The sequence below is a fragment of the Danio rerio genome, chromosome 14 (genome assembly GCF_049306965.1).
Source record: "Danio rerio strain Tuebingen ecotype United States chromosome 14, GRCz12tu, whole genome shotgun sequence".
In the NCBI taxonomy this organism is placed as follows: domain Eukaryota; kingdom Metazoa; phylum Chordata; class Actinopteri; order Cypriniformes; family Danionidae; genus Danio; species Danio rerio.
Window position 1 is genome coordinate 58160826 of NC_133189.1, and position 15600 is coordinate 58176425.

Genomic DNA, 15600 nt, shown 5'->3' on the forward strand with positions numbered 1-15600 from the left:
GTGTCCTCAGTGACGTGTGTGTGAGAGGTGCTCTCTAATACATGTGTGTGATCTGAGGCCTGTTCTGATGTTTGATGCACTCACAGCAGTGTGTGTGTGTGTGTGTGTGTGTGTAAAGGTTACAGCGTGAGTCCTGTACTGCGCACACAGTGTCTCTAAGTGTCATCTGGTCCATATGGGCCCCCGGACGGCAGATGCCACTTCATAAACCAGCCAATCACAGCGTGGCGTGAGCGGGGTCTCCGGGGCCTCCAGCGTCATGCAAGAAAACCAGTCACACACACACCATCCACAGCAAGGGCCGAGCACCGGACACCTGCTCACAGAGAGACCGAGCGAGAGACTGACACACACACTCACACACACGCACGCACACACACACACACACACACACACACACAGAGAGACATCTGCTCCTGTGGGCTCCTCACACCGCAGACCTGCAGTCCTGAACAGCTCTGATTAATGAGGCAGAGACAAGGTGAGGGGCCCTCAACAACAGGGCCACCGCAGCGCGCACACACACACACACTCACACTCACACACATATATATGCACACTCACACACACACATACATGCACAAACACATGCACTACACACATTTATGCACAAACATGCTCATGCATACACACTTACAGTATGTGAGTACACACACACACACACACCCTTTTATACACCGGCCACTGTATACATACACACACACACACACACACACACACACACACACACACACACACAGTCATGCATACACACTTATGGATACACACATACTCATGCATACACTCTTGGGTACACACTCATGCATATATACAACCCCCCTCCCCCCCCCCAGCCCCCCACCCCCCAACACACACACACACACATATATATAAACACACATAATCATGCATACACACTTATGCGTACATACATACTCATGCATTTACACACACACACTTACAGTATGTGTACACACACATACTCACGCATATACACACACATACATACACAGTATGCGTACACACACTCACACATACATACACACACAGTATGCGTACACACACTCGTGCATACACATACATACATACACATACACACTTACAGTATGCGTACACACACTCCCTCATACACACATATATACACACACATACACACTTACAGTATGCGTACAAACACTCCCTCATACATACATACATACATACATACACACACACACACACACACACACTTACAGTATGTGTACACACACAGTCACGCATACAAAAACACACACTTACAGTGTGCGTACACACACAAAATCATGCATACACACACACCCACATATACACACTCATGCATACTGTACACGCTTATCTCTACACACACATTAACACACACATACACCCCTGCATATCGACTGTATATGCTCTCATCTTAACTGGTATAGCTATACTTGTGGGGACATCATGTGGGAGTGCACTTATGCGAGTCATACGCATGTGTCTGTTGTAAGAGTGTATGTGTTAGCTGTGCGTGTGCGCAATGTGCATGTGAGAGAAAGTGTAAGTGTTTTCTGTGTGTGTGTGTGTGTGTGTGTGTGGCAGGGGAAGCGGCCCTGTATTAACCTGTCAGCTAGGGGGTCAAAGGTCAGGAGTGCGTCTGCAGGACTTGTCCTCCTCCAGGCGTTTTGTGGGTGTGAGAAGAGGTCAAGCGGTCAGAACTACAACAAAACTCTCTCACCTCCTCTCTGTATTACAGCAGCTTCACGTTTCACACACTATCCCACATCTCTCGCTGCAAACACACACCGGCCATTCATCACTGACACCACAGCTTAAACTCAACAAAACATGTGAACATACAGAGAGAAAAACAGTGTGTGTGTGTGTGTGTGTGTGTGTAGAGATTGTGCTGAGACACACACACACACACACACACACACACACACACACACACACACACACACACACACACACACACACTAATATCAGGTCAGAGCTGCATCTCAGGAGGTGTTTTCTGTTTCAGTTTGCTTCAATCAACCAATCTATCAATCAGTCAAACAAACAAACCAATCAATCATATTCACAGAAAATATATTTTAAATATTATGAAAATCATTATAGAATTATTATTAGTGTTATTTCTATTATTTATTTATAAAACATTTATAAAAACTTGGTAAACAACTATTTTATCATGATTATTTTTATTATTACTACTATTATGATTTAAAAAAATATTTTACAGAAGGGCAAACTATTTTTTTTTTTCATCTGTATAAACACATGTACACTCACCGGCCACTTTATTAGGTACACCTGTCCAACTGCTCGTTAACACAAATGTTTAATCAGCCAATTACATGGCAGCAGCTCACTGCATTTAGGCATGTAGACATGATCAAGCTGCAGGTCAAATTGAGCATCAGAATGGGGAAGAAAGGGGATTTAGGTGACTTTGAACGTGACATGGTTGTTGCTGCCAGACAGGCTGCGCTGAGTATTTCAGAAACTGCTGATCTACTGGGATTTTCACGCACAACCATCTCTAGGGTTTACAGAGAATGAGGAAATCTCCAGTGAGCGGCAGTTCTGCGGGCGCAAATGCCTTGTTGATGAGGCCAGAGGTCAGAGGAGAATGGCCAGACTGGTTCCAGCTGATAGAAAGGCAACAGTAACTCAAATAAGCACTCGCTACAACCGAGCTCTGCAGAAGAGCATCTCTGAACACACAACACGGCCAACCTTGAGGCGGATGGGCTACAGCAGCAGAAGAGCACACCGGGTGCCGCTCCTGTCAGCTAAGAACAGGAAACTGAGACTACAATTCACACAGACTCACCAAAACTGGACAATAGAAGATTGGAGAAACGTTGCTGCTCTGATGAGTCTCCATTTCTGCTGACACATTCGGATGCTCGGCTCACAATTTGGCCTCAACAACATGAAAGCATGGATCATCCTGCCTTGTATCAGCGGTTCAGGCTGGTGGTGGTGGTGTAATGGTGTGGGGGAGATTTTCTTTGGGTCCATTAGTACCAATTGAGCATCAACGCCACAGCCTACCTGAGTATTGCTGCTGACCATGTCCATCCCTTTATGAGCACAGTGTCTCCATCTTCTGATGGCTACTTCCAGCAGGATAACGCAGCATGTCATAAAGCTCAATCATCTCAGACTGGTGTCTTGAACATGACGATGAGTTCACTGTACTCAAATGGCCTCCACAGTCACCAGAGCTCAATCCAATAGAGCAGCTTTTCAACTGTGTGATGCTATCATGACAATATGGAGCAAAATCTCTGAGGAATATTTCCAGTAGAAAGAAAGAAAGAAAGAAAGAAAGAAAGAAAGAAAGAAAGAAAGAAAGTCAACAAGTAACTGCATGGTAAAAATAAAATAAATAAATAAAGCTGAGAATGAATGAATAAATGAAACAATAATAAATAATAATGAAATGAAAGATGCATATGTTCTGTGTAGTCAGCAGTGTGCATACTGAGATCATCCATCTCATAAAGTTTTATAATAATAGATAAATCTTTGTAAAGCAACACAAGTCCTCTGTAAAAGCTTGTAACGACCGAGAGCTGATCAGAAATCAGTGGTTGGGGATTGTGATGTGCTGGATTGCATTGATCAAACTCTTCATTACGTAAGGCTTCAGAGACTCTGAGTGGCGTCCCCACGGGCCCCCCGGCTCCAGGGCCCCAAAACTCTGCATTTAATATGGAAATGAATACCTTTTTGTTAAAAAGCAGCTCCTCTGTGAGTGTAAAGTGTCTCTTTTGATCCGCTGTCTCTGGATCAGTAGCTTTAATTGGCTGCGAGCGGGGCAGAAACGGGCCCTGATCACTGGAGAGACACACACACACACACACACACACACACACACACACACACACACACACACACACACACACACACTAGAGGACAATAAAAAGAGAGTTATCAGAAAGACAAAAGATCTGAAGGAGCTTCAAAGTTTCGACAAGTTGAGGATTATTCCCCTGTCTGAGCGTTGGTGATCCCTCGTGAAGATGGAGAACTAATTAAAGATTAATGCAGCATTTCTGATCACTAATAAAGAAATATTTAACACCGACAAACTTAAAAACAAGACCACATGAGGAAGATTGCAGAAAGACGAGCGCAGGAGTGGCACAAATCAGATTTATTACTGCAAAACTTCTGATGGACAGCTATGGTATTAAATCAATAAATAAAATGCACAATAGAAATGTAGATGCAGGTGTAGATGTAAACAAGTTACTGAACGGTAAAAGTGAAATAAATAAATAAAGGACACAAATCATTTTAAATTGTGCGGATAAAAATGCTGAGAAAAAAATAAATAAATAAACAAGTAAGCTAAAAAAATGTAAAAATAAAATCCCCCGCCAACACAGAGAGAACATGCAAACTCCACACCATTTGCTGTGAGGCCACAGTGCTAACCATTAAGCCACCATGCCAACCCCTTGATTTATTTTGATCTAAACATTGTAAAATACTATGAATAATATTATAAATTACTTCAAACATTTAGAATATTATAAATAAATAAGGTAAAATAAATGAATAAATAAGATAAAATAAATATGATAAAATAAAGAGAATAAAATAAATAAATAGGATAAAATAAATAAGATTTAATGAATAATTAATGTTAAAATAAGTAAGTTATATAATAAATAAGATCAAATAAAGAGAATAAATAAATAAAATAAAATAAAGAGAATAAAATAAATAAATAAGATAAAATAAAATAAAGATAATTAAATAAATAAAGAAAGAAAATAAAGAAAGAAAGAAAATAAGATAAAATAAAGAGAATAAAATAAATAAATTAATCATTTAAATAAATTAAATTAGATAAAATAAAGAAAATAAAATAAATGAATAAAATAAATAAATAAGATAAAATAAAGAAAACTAAATAAATAAAACACATGAATGAATACGATAAAATAAAGAGAATAAAATAAACAAATAAGATCAAATAAACGAGACAAAATAAACAACATAGGGGCAGCACAGTGGTGAAGTGGGTAGCACAATCGCCTCAGAGTAAGAGGGTCGCTGGTTCGAGCCCCAGCTGGGCCAGTTGGCATTTTGCATGTTCTACCTGTGTTGGCTTGGGTTTCCTCCGGGTGCTCCGGTTTCCCCAACAGTCCAAATACATGCGCTATTGGGGAACTGATTAACTACACTGGCCGTAGTGTATAAGTGTGTGTGTGTGAGTGAATGAGTGTGTATGAGTGTTTCACAGTACTGGAAGGGCATCCGCTGAGTAAAACATATGCTGGATAAGTTACTGGTTCATTCCGCTGTGGTAACAATTCATAAATAAAGGCACTAAGCCAAAAAGTAAACAAAATGAATGAATGAAAACAAATAAGATAAAATGAATAAATGAGGTAAAAAAAATAAAGAGATAATATAAAATAACAAATAAAAGAAAATAAATGAAGTTTAAATAAATAAATATTTAAATAAATAAATAAATTAGATACAAATAAATAAATGTATTTAACATTTTGTATTAATTTTCTGGACAAGCAAAAAAAAATGTTTTGTAGAAATTATTAAGAAATATGTCAAATATGAATCATGTTGAGAGTTTTTCTGTAAAACAAGCAAAATAGTCAGCAAGACAATTTCCTTGCTCGTCTACAATATGCTAGAAACAACTAACAATAGTAAGAATAAATACTAGAAACAAGAAAAAAACTTTGCAGTGTGTCGAACTCAATTTCTGATCATTATTGTAAAGTGTGACCTGACTTTATAACTCATTATTACAGCCAGCACTGGTCATACGCTAACACTGGGATGAAATTAATTGTAATAAATGCTGGAACATGTGTTTCTGTAAAGCTGGTCTGCAATCACATCCAGATGTTGTCATCGGTTTTCCTCCGCACAATTCCCACTAAGAGCTGGAACGTGACACTTTCCCTGGAAAATATAATAAAACAGCAGAGTAATGTACAGCTATTTCCTTTCATAAATTCTTTGGCTTCTCCTGGTACGGCTCTGATGTACATATATTTAAATGTAAGTGAAGCAGCGGTGGCTGTAAATCGGGCTCTGACAGCGAGCGCTGGGTTTTCATGTGTACCTGCAGCACTGATTTACTGATTCAGGATCAGTGTGTGTCCTATGGCAAGAAAAGGTGCTTTCTAAATGTATTTTTGCTAGTGAGAATTAAATAAAAGTTCTCTCTTATTGTATTTAACAAGTATTGTAACTTGAATTGTATTTTTACGAGTAAGAAATGAATAAAACAGCTTTCTACTTGTATTTGTACGAGTAAGCATTGAGTGAAAGAGCTCTCTAAATACACTTTTAGTAGCAAGAATTGAATAAATGCATTATCTAATTGTCTTTTTACTATTATTTTCACTCAAATTGATTTTTGCTAGTAAGATTTTAATAAAGGCGCTATCTTAATGTATTTTTACTAGTAACCATTGACAAAGCACTCTAGTTGTATTTTTCTAGTAAGAATTGAATAACAGAGCTCTCTAATGGTGTTTTACTAGTAAGAATTTAATGAAAGGGCTCCCTAAATGTGTATTTATTAGTAAAAATGTAATAAAAGAGCTCTATAATTGTGTTTTTACTGGAAAGAATTGAATAAAAGGGATCTCTAATTGTGTTTTTACTAGTAAGAATTGAATAAATGTGCTCTCTAATTGTGTTTTTACTAGTAAGAATTGAATAAAAGGGCTCTCTAATTGTATTTTTACTAGTAAGAATTGAATAAATGTGCTCTCTAATTGTGTTTTTAGTAGTAAGAATTGAATAAAAGGGCTCTCTAATTGTATTTTTACTAGTAAGAATTGAATAAATGTGCTCTCTAATTGTGTTTTTACTAGTAAGAATTGAATAAAAGGGCTCTCTAATTGTATTTTTACTAGTAAGAATTGAATAAATGTGCTCTCTAATTGTGTTTTTAGTAGTAAGAATTGAATAAAAGGGCTCTCTAATTGTATTTTTACTAGTAAGAATTGAATAAATGTGCTCTCTAATTGTGTTTTTACTAGTAAGAATTGAATAAAAGGGCTCTCTAATTGTATTTTTACTAGTAAGAATTGAATAAATGTGCTCTCTAATTGTGTTTTTAGTAGTAAGAATTGAATAAATGTGCTCTCTAATTGTGTTTTTACTAGTAAGAATTGAATAAATGTGCTCTCTAATTGTGTTTTTACTAGTAAGAATTGAATAAATGTGCTCTCTAATTGTGTTTTTAGTAGTAAGAATTGAATAAAAGGGCTCTCTAATTGTGTTTTTAGTAGTAAGAATTGAATAAATGTGCTCTCTAATTGGATTTTTACTATAAATTTACTCTAATTGTTTAATTCAACTGGACTGACAGTTTTAGATAACTACAACTTCTATGTTAAGCCGCTTTAACACAATTTACATTGTAAAAGTGCTACAGAAATAAAGATGAATTGAACTGAATGAATTGTATTTTGCTAGTATTTTACTCTAATTGTATTTTTACTAGTAATAATTTAATCAAAGCATTCTCTAATTGTATTTTCACTATTAGGAATTGTGTAACAGCACTCTTTATCTATATTTTAAGTAGTAAAAATGTAATAAAAGTGCTCTCAAATTATATTTTTACTAGTGAAAATTGACTAAAATTGATCTTTAATTGAACTTTTACTCACATGAATGGAGTGAAAGCACTCTAGAATCATATTTACTAGTAAAACTTAAATAAAAGCACTTTCTAATTACATTTAAGCTAATTTGTCTTGCCATATCTCCATCCTCCAAACACTGCTGGAGTGAGAAAAAAACAGACGTCAGATTATTCTCAATACTCAATATGTTTTGGGCTCAGTGGTCGGCAGTAAATTTAGCTGTATTTTGGTGTGTTTTCCATTGGCTGAGCAGTGATTTATCAGCACTGGATGACTGTGATGTGGTGTAAAGTTGCTCCGCTGACCCTCATAAATGCTCAGCTCTTCAATGCTGTTTTACAGTCACAGAGCATGCTGAAACAGCTCAAACAACATGCTTTCTGATGGAGAATAAAGATTGGGGTTTTCTGTCTACACGTCACAGCCATCAGATTTCACAGCGCATTTTCCATTAAACAGAGCCAAACTCTTCCAGTGACATTAATGATGCATCTGTTAATACAAAAATTGAGCATTTTTATAGACCTGCAATGTTTTAAAGCAAAATTTTAAAGTAAATAAATGTATTTCATGATCTGATGCCATCACAGGCAGGCACAAGCACCCAAGATATATATATATATATATATATATATATATATATATATATATATATATATATATATATATATATATATATATATATATATATATATATATATATATAGTCGTAATGTAAGATGTAGAGGTAATTGTAAACAAATAACAGTCACTGTAAACGTGAAATAAAGTAAAATAATTAGATAAATAAATCATGAAATAAAAAAATTAATTAGATTACTACAAACTTAAATAAAATTAAATTAAATAATTGATGAAAGACATTACAGAAAAGACAAAACTAAACTAAACAAAACTAAATAGAACTAATATATATTCATATAAATGTGTGTGTGTGTGTGTGTGTGTGTGTGTGTGTGTGTGTGCGTGCGTGCGTGTGTGTGTGTAATAATACAAATAACAAATAATAATACATCAATAAAACAAGTAACATAACAGCAATGTGTACACAAGATCTTCTACAGTATATTACAATAACAGTAATTAGAAGCAAAGAAGTCAAACATGAAGGGAAAGTGAGTTTCCAGAGGAGACAGATTTATTGATCATCATAAATGTTGCAGTGGTTTTAGGAGCAGCACAGAGCAAAAGATTTCAAACCCCAAACCCAAGAGCTACTGTGGTCAAACTCTCCCCGGCACCAAACCGAGGAGAGGAAAGAGGAAGAGGAAATGAAGGAGAGAAAATAGGAAAAGAGGAAGAGAAAAAGAAGAGGAAAGAGGACGAAAGGAAAAGTGGAAGAAAAAAAGAGGAAGAGGAAAGTTAAAAACAGGAGGAAAAGAGGAAGAGAAGAAAAGAGGACGTGAAAAAGGAGAGGAAGAGGAAAAGAGGAAGAGAAGAAAAGAGGAAGAGGCAAAAGAGGAAAGAAAAATAAGGAGATGAAAAGGAGAGGAAAAGAGGAAAGGAAAAGAGGAAGTGAAAGAGTAAAAGAGTAAAAGAGGAAAAGGAAAGAGGAAAATGGGAAGAGGAAAAGAAGGAGAAGAAGAGGAAAAGAGGAAGAGGAAGAGAAGAAAAGAGGAAGATGAAAAGAAGAGAAAAAAGAGGAAGAGAAGAAAAGGAGAAGAAAAGAGGAAAGGAAAAGAGTAAAAAAGAGTAAAAGAGGAAGAGAGGAAAAGATGAAGAGGAAAGATGAAAAGAGGAAAAGGAAAGAGGAAAAGAGGAAGAGGAAGAGAGGAAAAGATGAAGAGGAAAAGAAGAGGAAAAGAGGAAGAGGAAAGATGAAAAGAGGAAAAGAAAAGAGGAAAAGAGGAAGAGGAAAAGAGGAAGAGGAAAGATGAAAAGAGGAAAAGGAAAGAAGAAAATAGGAAAAGAGGAAGAGGAAAGGAAGGAGAAGAGGAAAAGAAGGAGATGAGAAGGAGAGGAAAAGAGGAAGAGGAAAACAGGAAAGGAAAAGAGGAAGTGAAAGAGTAAAAGAGAAAGAAAAAAGAGGAAAAGAGGAAGAGGAAAGGAGAAAAGAGGAAGAGGAAAAGAAGGAGATGAAAAGGAGAGGACAAGAGGAAGAGGAAGAGTAAAAGAGAAAGAGAAAAGAGTAAAAGTGGAAGAGGAAAGGAGAAGTAGAGGAAAAGAGGAAGAGGGAAGAAGATGAAAAGGAGAAGAAAAGAGGAAGAGGAAGATAAGTGGAAAAGAGGAAGAGGATAAGAGGAAGAGGAAAAGAGGAAGAAGAAAAGAAGAGGAAAAAAGGAAACGAAAAAAAGAAGAGAAAAGATGAAGAGGAAAAGATGAGAAAAAAGGAGAATAAAGAGGAAGGGGAAGATGACAATAGGAAGATTTAAACAAGAAGAGGAAATGAGTAAATAGGAAACGAGAAAGAGGGAAAAAAGAAAAGGGGTAGATGAAAAGAGAAAGATGAAGAGGAAAAGATTAAAGAGGGAAATAGGAAAGAGGAATAGTGGAAAAGAGGAAGAGGAAGAGAGAAAGATAAAGATTAAAAGAGCAAGAGGAAGAGAAAGAAAAAAGAGAAAGAGGAAAAGATGAAGAGGAAAAGAGGAAGAGGAAGAGAAAACAAGAAAGAGAAAATGGGGAAAAGAGAAGGATGAAAAGAGAAAAATAAGTGTAAAGAGGAAAAGAGGAAGAGGAAAAGAAGAAGAGAAGAGAAAATCTCAGCAGAGCAGATCTACCCAAAAACACACACAAACATACACACAAACACATACACAAACTATCACACTCACACACACACACACACACACAAAACCTGACACTCACACACACACTCAAACACACACACACACACACACACTCAAACACACACACACACACACACACACACACTCAAACACACACACACACACACACACACACACACACACACACACACACACACACACACACACACACACACAGAAAAATACATACATAAAGTCTCACACACAAACACACGTGTATTCCTGTTGCAGTGAGTAATTGATTTTCAGTGTGTGTGTGTGTGTGTGTGTGTGTGTGTGTGTGTGTGTGTGCGCAGTGGTCAGGGACTGGAAGACCTTGTACAGATTGTTTCTAACAGGTTTTCTGCGGAGGATTTGTGAACTCTATCTCGGCTAATCACAATGGAGCCTATTAGCGCTTGACATTTTTATCCGGTGAGTGTGTGTGTGCGGCTCCGGACGGGGTTCTGCGCGGCCCTCGGCACCTCGGGGCCCACCTGAAATCCGATACCTGAGCCCAGAGCCCGGAGCCATCGATTTCATGTCAGGCACAGAAGAGGAGCGCAGAAAAGCAGAAGAGCTCAGAGAAATCTTAATTAGAGGAGGAGGACACACACACACACGCACGCACACACGCACGCACACACACACACACTGAGCTGCTGACAGACAGACAACCACCAGTCTGTGTGTGTATTTGAGTGTGAGAAAGACTGAGTGTCCGAGATTCTGTGTGTGTGTTAGAGAGAGAGTGTGTGTGTGTGTGTGTTTGATTGTGTATGTGTTCCAGTATGTATGTGTGTGTGTGTGTGCATCGGTGTGTGAGTGAGTGTGTCGGTGTCTTTGTGTAAGAGAGACTGTAGTGTGTGAGTGAGTGTTTGAGTGTGTGTATGTTTGTCGGTGTGTGAGAGATTGCATGTTTGAGTGTCAGTGTGTGCAAGAGTGTGTTTAGGAGTGTGTGTGTGTGTGTGTAAAGTCTCAAAGTCTTATTGTGTGTGTGTGTGTGTGTGTGTGTGTAAAGCCTCCTCCTCCACCCGCCTCCTCCTCCACCCGCATCCTCCACACTTACTACTGATGACTTTGCTACATTCTTCTGCACCAAAACTGCAAAAATCAGTGCTCAATTTGCTGCACCTACAACAAACACGCAAGATACACCACCAACACCACACACACTCACCTCTTTTTCTCAGCTCTTGTGCTATCTTTCTCAGCAAACTTGTGCTATCTAGCCATGCAACCACCTGTCCACTGGATCCCATTCCCTCTCATCTCTTGCAAGCCATCTCTCCTGCAGTCATACCAACACTGACTCACATAATTAACACATCTCTTGACTCTGGTTTATTCCCCACTACATTTAAGCAGGCTAGGGTAACCCCACTGCTAAAGAAACCCAACCTGGACCATACACTACTTGAAAACTACAGACCAGTATCCCTGCTTCCATTCATGGCCAAGATTCTGGAGAAAGTAGTGTTCAATCAAGTCCTGGACTTTCTTACTCAAAACAATCTCAGGAACAACAAGCAATCCGGCTTTAAGAAAGGCCACTCAACTGAGACTGCCCTGCTCTCGGTCGTGGAGGATCTCAGACTGGCTAAAGCAGACTCTAAATCATCAGTCCTCATTTTGCTGGACTTGTCAGCTGCTTTTGACACTGTCAACCACCAGATCCTGCTATCTACGCTTGAGTCACTGGGCATTGCGGGCACTGTTATACAATGGTTCAGATCTTACCTCTCTGACAGGTCATTCAGGGTGTCTTGGAGGGGAGAGGTGTCCAACCTACAGCATCTAAACACTGGGGTACCTCAAGGCTCTGTTCTTGGGCCACTTCTCTTCTCCATCTACACATCATCTCTAGGACCAGTCATCCAGAGACATGGATTCTCCTACCACTGCTATGCTGATGATACCCAGCTATACCTCTCTTTTCATCCTGATGATCCCTCGGTTCCAGCTCGTATCTCAGCCTGCCTGTTGGATATTTCACACTGGATGAAAGATCATCATCTTCAGCTGAACCTCGCAAAAACGGAAATGCTTGTAGTTTCTGCCAACCCGACTCTACACCATAACTTTTCAATCCAGATGGATGGGGCAACCATTACTGCATCCAAAATGGTGAAAAGCCTTGGAGTAACGATTGATGACCAACTAAACTTCTCTGACCACATTTCTAGAACTGCTCGATCTTGCAGATTTGCACTCTATAACATCAGAAAGATCCGACCCTTCTTATCTGAACATGCAGCTCAACTCCTTGTTCAAGCTCTTGTTCTCTCCAAACTGGATTACTGCAACTCTCTACTAGCCGGGCTGCCAGCTAACTCTATCAAGCCTCTTCATCTGCTCCAGAATGCAGCAGCACGAGTGGTCTTCAATGAACCTAAACGAGCACATGTCACTCCGCTGCTCATCCGTTTGCACTGGCTGCCAGTTGCTGCTCGCATCAAATTCAAAACTCTGATGTTTGCCTACAAAGTGACTTCTGGCCTAGCACCTTCTTATCTGCACTCACTTCTGCAGATGTATGTGTCCTCCAGAAACTTGCGTTCTGTGAATGAACGTCGCCTCGTGGTTCCATCCCAAAGAGGGAAGAAATCACTTTCGCGAACTCTCGCATTCAATCTGGCCAGTTGGTGGAATGAACTCCCTAACTGCATCAGAACGGCAGAGTCACTCGCTGTCTTCAAGAAACCACCAAAAACTCAACTATTTAGTCTCCACTTCACTTCCTAATCTGCAATTGCCTCTTTGAATATCACACTAACTAACTGTACAAAAAAAAAAAAAAAAAAAAAAACCTACTAATACTTCCCTTCTTAAACTTGCCTTTAGTACTTCTTCATTGTTGCTCTTATAGTTGTGTAAATTGCTTTCTTGTCCTCATTTGTAAGTCGCTTTGGATAAAAGCATCTGCTAAATGACTAAATGTAAATGTAAATGTCATAAAGGCCATCCTCATGTGTGTGTTCAAGTATGTATCAGTTTGCATGTGTGTGTGTGTGTGTGTGTGTGTGTCGTGTGAGAGATTGCGTGTTTGAGTGTGTGTGTGTGTGTGTGCACGTGTGTGTTTGTGTGTGAGTGTGTGTGTGTCTGTATATGTATGTGTTTGAGTGTGTGTTTGAGTGAGTGTGTGTGCGTGCGTGAGATTACATGTTTGTGTGTGTGAGAGAGTGTGTTTAAGAGTGTGTGTTTAAAGTCTCATAAAGGATATCCGCTTGTGCATGTGTGTGTTCAAGTTTGTATCAGTTTGTGTGTGTGTGTGTTAGAGTGTGTGTTTGAGTGTGAGAGTGAGTGTGTGTCAGTGTGTAAGAGATTACATGTTTGAGTGTGTGTGTGTGTGTGAGTGTATAAGTCTCATAAAGGCCATCTGGTCTTCTTGTGCATGTGTGTGTGTGTGTGTGTGTGTGTGTGTACAGGTATTTGTATGTGCTTGAGTGAGCAAGTGAGTGTGTGTGCGTTGGTGTGTGAGTGATTACATGTTTGAGTGTGTGAGTGTGTATAAAGTGTCATAAAGGCCTTCCGGTCCTCTTGTGCATGTGTGTGTGTACAGGTATGTGTATGTGTGTGTGTGCGTTGGTGTGTGAGAGATTACATGTGTGTGTGTGTGTGTGTGTATAAAGTTTTATAAAGGCTATCCGGTCCTCTTGTGTGTGTAAAGCTAAGTGTATGTTAAGTGTGTGTTTGAGTGAGTGAGTTGGTGTGTGAGAGATTACATGTTTGTGTGTGTGTGCATGTGTGTAAGAGTGTGTGTGAAGTCTCATAAAGGCCATCCGGTCCTCTTGTGTGTGTGTGTGTGTGTGTGTGTGTGTGTGTGTGTGTGTGTGTGCTCCTGGGTGAGCTCTAAACACCTGTAATGACGAGCGGTGGTGCAGCAGCAGCAGCAGCAGCAGGATCCGCTTCACACACTCTGCTGTTTGCTTTGGCCTGAGCTCTTCATATCAGCCCGGCTCTTCAAGCAGAATCAATCAGCTCATTCAAGAGGAACTCATTTGATTGGCTGTTATAAGGCAATAAATAACAGCCGTAAAACAACACTCACACACTCACACACACACTCGCCTGAACAAAAACGGCATTGTACAGCCACAAATGACTTGCAGCAGAACAATGAGGCCGTGTGCGCGGCCCCGCTCTTACAGGCTCATCTAATCATAATGCTCTCATTACACATCATCATTTCATCATCACAGGGCGGCGCAGTGGGTGGCGCTGTCGCTTTGCAGCAAGAAGGTTGCTGGTTCGAGTCCTGGCTGGGTCAGTTGGTGTTTCTGTGTGGAGTTTGCATGTTCTCCCCGTGTTGGTGTGGGTTTCCTCCGGGTGCTCCGGTTTCCCCCACAGTCCAAACACATGCACTATAGGGGAACTGATCAACTACACTGGCTGTAGTGTATGAGTGTGTCTGTGTGTGTGTGAATGAGTGTGTATGGGTGTTTCCCAGTGATGGGTTGTAGCTGGAAGAGCATCTGCTGTGTAAAACATGTGCAGGAATAGTTGGCACACACACAAACCGCTTGCGCTTCAGACTGGCTCGTAAAATACTACAAGGCACAGGGTCAACCTGCTCTACTTTTTGGCGTTGTGGCTGTTCATCAAGACGACGACAAGGTTTGTTTGAGCGCTGGTCGACCATGGATCATTATTATATGTATATATAATTCGGCTTTGTATTTCAAACATGGCGGGGTTTTTTTCATTCTGGCTTGTTGCGTAAGCGAATGACGTTTCTCTGTAAACCAATAGTGTTCAGCTGCATGTCAAGCTCTGCCTTTTGGCACCCTTTTGAAAGGGTGACGAAAAAGTGGTAAGGTAAGGTCTTTTGACAGTGGAAACGGTACCAAACCATACCACTCAGTGGAAACGGGCCATATGACAATATGTATTTAGCCCTCGTGTATGACAGGGCTATTCAATTAGCGGCCCATGGGCTGAACCCGGCCTCCGAGGGAATTCGGTCTGGCCCTCCAAACAGTGTGACCAAGACATCAAAATAAATTCAGTTCAGTCGGAAAACAGCCGCTATAGCTATGAAGTGACGTCTGTCTGTTCAATTCAGCATGAGCTGCATACATGCGCAGAGCGCGAGTCACCATAAGCGAGTGGTGCGGACAGCCGAAAGCATTTGGAGATGTTGTGTAGAAGATGCCTTTTGTACACTTGCACTGTAATCATTAATAGGGATGCAACGATTAGCTGATTTCACAAGTTACTGCGCTTTAATT

The 15600-nt window shown here is 39.6% G+C and overlaps 1 long non-coding RNA gene across 2 annotated transcripts in view; it reads right to left on the bottom strand.

The window, feature by feature from the left end:
- Positions 1-5492: 5492 nt before the first annotated feature.
- LOC141377622 (uncharacterized) overlaps positions 5493-15600 on the bottom strand; it is a 133160-nt gene continuing 123052 nt past the window's right edge. Inside the window, exon 7 of one of the 2 annotated variants that reach the window (XR_012390053.1) lies at positions 5493-5922. This is a non-coding gene — a long non-coding RNA (uncharacterized lncRNA). Of the gene's footprint in view, positions 5923-14229; positions 14379-15600 lie in introns of those variants that run through there. The other variant, XR_012390056.1, reaches the window with a different exon arrangement.